The sequence below is a fragment of the Cherax quadricarinatus genome, chromosome 7 (genome assembly GCF_038502225.1).
Source record: "Cherax quadricarinatus isolate ZL_2023a chromosome 7, ASM3850222v1, whole genome shotgun sequence".
Lineage (NCBI taxonomy): Eukaryota > Metazoa > Arthropoda > Malacostraca > Decapoda > Parastacidae > Cherax > Cherax quadricarinatus.
Window position 1 is genome coordinate 19,136,254 of NC_091298.1, and position 6,247 is coordinate 19,142,500.

Consider the following 6,247-nt stretch of genomic DNA (forward strand, 5'->3'; position numbering starts at 1 on the left):
GACCTAACTGTTTACTCAATGGTGACCTAACTGTTTAACTCAGTGATGACGTTAACTGGTTGCTTAGCGCTGACTTAACTGTTTACCTTCCAGTAACCTGATTATTTGTTGAAGTTTGACTTGACTGTGTACCTAGTGTAGGTCTGACTTTTCTTAAAGGTGAACTGTTACTGTTACTGGAGGGTGTTCCGGGGTCAACGCCCCCGCGGCCCGATCCGTTACCAGTGACGAAATATTCGACACAGTACGTTGCCACCGGGAACGTGCTTAGCACTGCTAAAGTGCTGTTGAACTTAGATTCTTCAGCTCTGTTAACCGCAGCTGCTGCAGTGCTGTTAACACTGCTGCTGCTGTTGTTGCTGCTGCTGACGCTGCTACAATATTGTTAAACCCGTTACTGCATTGCCGTTAAACCCGCTGCTGCAGTGCTGTTAACTCCGGCTACCGGAGAACCGTTGCAGTATTAATTCATTTTTGTTAAATCTACTGCTGCAGTGCTGTTAACGCTCCCTGCTGCAACGCTGTTTAGACTGGCCTCTGAAGTGTTATTAACCCGAACACTGCAGCGCTGTTAACCCGGTTGCTACAGTGGTGTTAATCTTCACGATACAATAATTTTAAAAGTGTGAGTAAGACCTGCCTAGCATGGATCACTAGACCTACCGCAGTGTTAATTTGTACTTATGTTTGCATTCACGTTGTTTCTACGTCCACCACCATCATTACTACTACTACTATTACCCCTGCTACTACCACCATCATTGCTATTTGTAAAATTACCACTTCTACTACTACCTTCTTTACCAGCCTCTTACCATATTCTCTTCAGGCCTTCTCTTATTCTCTTGCCCCATTTGTGACTTGATAATGATCCAGGACGGACCGAAACGTAGTCATATGATTTTTTCTTCTCAGTACAGGTTTTGAGTGAAACACTGTGCTCGTGCTCTTGCAACTAATTTTTACTGATGATCTGGAAGAGGAGTGGTTTGTACTCGTTCTGAAGTGCCTAAGAGAGCTGAATCATTTCACCTATATAAAAGTGTTCTATTTATGTTGTAACCCTGGCACATCATGCATTATATTGTACAGAGGCTGTATTCACGTCCTTGTCTCCCAGATTACGGCCCATTACTTGTGATTTTTTGAGCTGTCATTGGAAGCTTTGATTAATTAGTTCTCTCCACACTTCTTCACTGCGCCCAGAACTTTTCGAGAATTACACGTACAAACATCGACATAAATGTATTTATTTGTGTAAACTGTTTATGACATCGTAGCTCCATAAAAAAAATGTAAACAGCTATTACTTAACGTAATTGTGCACATCAATATAGGAAGTGGGTTTATGTCCTTTGTGACAATAAGATGGATAAGACAAGGAGACATAGATAGATAGATAGTCTGAAATAGTTACATTTCACCGTTCTTTACTTCAAAGATCATTAGTGATTACCTCCTATTTCCCGGGTGCTACATAACCCGTACGGTTTCAGCTTTATCCCATATTTATTAAACCGTTCTTGCAAATCTAAATTAGCAGTAATCGTTGTTTTGTGCCTCCACAAGCAGTGAATACTCGGAGTGATTTCACAGAATCTTCAGCTGTCGTTGACATAGTGCACCATCATGTCTGATGCTGGTGTTTGTGTATAAGATAATCCAGACCTACTAGAAAATTGAAGTCAAACTTGCAGGTAACGCAGCGAAGCGTTGGATATATGACGGTCATTACAACATGTGCCTGAACAATCATTCTGATAGGTGGGGGTGTCAGGTTAACGTTGTTACCTCTTGCGGTAAGCTTGTAAATTGTCACTTGGATCATGGTAAGAACACAGTGCTTTGTTTTCATTCTTGTTCATAAAAAAAAGTGCTGACACCCACATTCCAGGTTCTTCTTCTCTTCTCCAGGATACATAAAACATGACACTCTGAGGTTTCTCCTAAGGACGACTGCACGAGATGTGTCGTGTCCTCACACTGTTGCCTTGTGTCAGTGATATCTATTATCATTGGTGGTGTCTTGCAGATCCCAGGCTCCTCTGATACCTTGCTGGTCACTCATCCAGGGATCTGCTGTCTGATGATAATTTCAATGTTTCTCTTCGTTGAGGGACAATAAATCAAATATTTTTCAAACACATTACTGATATGACTTACCTTTTTCTTTGCACTTAACGTTAAGGTGCAAGATATTTAATAATGTTCTCCCTTGGGTTAACGTTACAAAAAATTATATATTATTCACTCGTGGTCTGATAATGGTCCAGAATGGACGGAAACGCCATCTCGTTTCATTTCGAATTTATGAATTAGTTGCGGAATTATTTTTTTTCCACATAACCGAATGCAAAATGGGGCAATTTGTTGTTCGCAAGTGAGACAAATAAATTCACATAACCTCACTTTACCCAGAGAACAATCGTGAGATGTAATTCTACATAAAGGCCAGGTAACATCTGTGGAGGGGCCAGACTCACCTGGGGAGGAGGGTGATGATACTAACGAGGGGGATATTGGGAGAGCAATTGTCACTAATGGTTATATGATATCAACTGATGGATAAGACAAGGAGAGATAGATAGATAGATAGATAGATAGAGAGAGAGAGAGAGAGAGAGAGAGAGAGAGAGAGAGAGAGAGAGAGAGAGAGAGAGAGAGAGAGAGAGAGAGACGTTTACGAGCCAGCACATTGTTATTCCATCTCAATATCAGCAGCGTCATAACCTACAACTAGGGAAGCTCTACACACTCACCAGTATTTACCTTCAAGCAACTAGCAATACAATATATCCTTCCTCTGGTGGGGTTTACGAGTATCTCCGAGGCCGCTTCTTTAAATAATAGAAGTATATATATATATATATATATATATATATATATATATATATATATATATATATATATATATATATATATATATATATATATATATATATATATATATATATATGTATACGGCACTCTGAGAACCACTAAGTAAGGATAATCTCATTTGTGTCTCTTGTCGAGTAACACAGCCTAGCACTCCTCAGAGACTTGCTCCAGCTGGGACTTCTTCAAGAGATGAGGGGGTGTCGATGTTTCCTGCCACAACAATATCCCCCCAGGCATTATTATTATTATTATTACCATGATTTTTTATTATTACCAGGATTATTATTATTTTTATTATCATGATCTTCTTCTTATTATTATTATCACCATTATTATTATTGTCATTCTAATTATTATTCTTATTATTATTATTATTATTACTATTATTATTATTATTATCATTCAATAAAGCACGAAATGGTCTCAAGGTAGGTATTAAAATCCTACTTCTCAAAGGTCCGAGATACAGGTCACCGCCTTGCTAAGGCAACATGGAGTGACATGAATATATCAGGAAGACGGAATTGTGTTTTATCGTCTGCTGGTTTACCTCGTAAATGGTTTCTAATATTTCGTTCTATTGGTTGCGGAAGATGTATTGTTGTCTGTCTGATACAGAAGCGAATCTTTCCAGCAAAATATGTCCTTGCTAGTTCATTCGTCAGAGCAAAAGCCTTTCACCACGTCTTGTCATAAGATGACCCGTTTGGTGGTGTCGACGCTATGGAAGATACGCTGCAATAATAATAATAATAATAATAATAATAATAATAATAATAATAATAATAATAATAATAATAATTAATAATAATAATATTATTATTATTATTATTATTATTTTTTTTTTTACAAGTACATACGGACCTAGCTGACATCAATGACATGCTATATAGAAAGCCCCTGGTTATGCAAATACAGTGCTTCTTTGGGCCACGGCAGTATTGACCACAAGCGCTACAGCACTGATATTGCTGCTAGTGTTGCTGTTGAAGGTTCTGTTGTTTCTCTTATAGCTGCTGCTACTGCTGCAAGTGTTGCTGTTGAGGCTTCTGTTGTTTCTGCTATAGGTGCTGCTATGGGCCACAGCAGCAGTGACCACAAGTGCTACTGACACTGTTATTGCTGTTATTGTTGTTACTGAAGCTTCTGTTATTTCTGTTATAGCTACTACTGTTGTATGACAGCTACGTTCCTCGCTATAACTCAACCTGTTCTGGACTCGGCAGTCTGAGTCACGGAAAAACAGAACATTGTACTAGGTCTGAATTTTTCGTATTGAATATTGTTTCATGGTGATGGAATATTTGTCTTTATTTGCGAAGGATTACGTGTTTGACTTACGTGCGTACCAGTACTCTACTGGTTTTTCAATTCTGTGGTTATGCTTATTCTCAGTAATTTAGATGTCGAGTACCAAATTCAAACACAGAGAGAGTAGCTAGATTATTTTTTAAACGCAGAATCAGCATCAGAAGAAACTAGATAGAGGAAACACGATATCAATAGAAAAGAGATTTACGACGAAACAAGAAAAATGCTGAGTCAGGCTCCGCAAAAAAAGAGCAAGAGAATGAAAGGGAAGAGAGATGACTAAGATATAAACAGACAGCCAAGAGCAGGGACAGAGAAAAGCATTCAGAAATATATCCCTCAAGTTGTGTTTGATGTCTCGAGGCTGTGTTGAGAGGATAGACGGTGCGGCGAACGGAAGGAAGGCTTTGAAATGGAGATCCCGGGAGTTTTGGCAGACTTTTGGGCGTTTGTTTAACTTATCGAATGTTGGGAATGTTACGGAGTCCAAATTTCCAGCTTATGTCTTGCGTTTTTCTTCCAGGATAATACCTGTCTCCTGCTACTGTTACTGGCACTGCTCCTGCTGCGGGAGTTGCTGCCAAGGCTTCTGCAGCTTCTACTGCTTCTTTCCCAGTGGCTGCAGCTACTACAGCTGCTGCTGCTGCTTCGTAAGAGGTATTCATTATATTATTATTTAATTGTACAGTATATTTAATATTGAAAATTCAGTGTTATCAAGAACAGATTCCAGAAAATATATGCTTCTTTTAGTGATGTACTAATAGGAATAACATTAACCCTGACACTGTAATTTTTTAGATAAAAGTAGTGCACAGTATGTGACACATTTACGCAGAATTATGTGGTCATTAAAAGTTTTATTAATAATAATAACGGAAAAATAAAAGTTTTTTCAACTCAGCACTATATATTCTGTGGAATATATTTATAATATTAGAGGAGTGTGCACTAAGAATAGTGCATGTACATGTGGAGGTCTTTATACACTTTCATCCACATTTGGGATTACATTATTCTTAACTGATGGTGAGAAGGTGAAAGCTTAATAACCTTCGTGTGTCGACAGACTTGAAGCCCAATTAGCCAACCATCCTTTGAACTTGGTCCTAATAATCTTTATATAAATAACCCATCCAGGAACTAATTTAGTCAAACACATTATGTATTATATATATATATATATATATATATATATATATATATATATATATATATATATATATATATATATATATATATATATATATATATATATATATATAGAGAGAGAGAGAGAGAGAGAGAGAGAGAGAGAGAGAGAGAGAGAAATAAAGAGGTCTCCACTCTAAGCAGTTATACATGATGCTTATACATTTTTGAGTATGCTGTATGAATTTTATCCTTAAATAGTCTCTCTGCGTCTTAATCCTCGGGTTATTTTAGCACGCTAGTCTTACTATTACTACAATGTTAGGAACTCTAGCAGTTTATTATCCAGTCTCATAGTTGATTCTGGGAGGGAGGAATGGGAGGTAGAGCTCAAAAAAAGGGAGGAAGACTGGGGAAGGAGACTAGATGAGCTGGAAAGGAAGATGGAAGAGAGGTTAGCGGCAGAATGCAGAAGGTGGAAGCAACAGGCCACAGCAGCAGAAATCAAGATAGAGAGATTAGAAGAGGAGCTGAGAAATCTGAAACAGCACAGAGACAAAGATATTACAGAAGTAGCATCGGCAATGGCTGCATCAAACAGACAACAGGTCTGAAGGAAGCATGGAAACTAAACTGTATGCAGAGGTCCTGTCAAACCCACATGGGACCAAAACAAAGACAGGGAGCACACTAGGACAGAATGAGAGGTTGGAAGACATTGAAGGAACTAGGATATGTGCAAGGACCTTACCAGATACCTGTGGGGGCCAGGAACAGGTGAGCAGGAAGGACAAACCAAGAAGCATAGGGGCCATAACTAGGGAAGGGACTGAAGGAAGGAACACTCCACGGGAAGGAACTAAAACACATCAGAGGATGCAATGGGAGTCACAGTGGGAGGTGGAAAGGGAGAGATCCGTGTTTG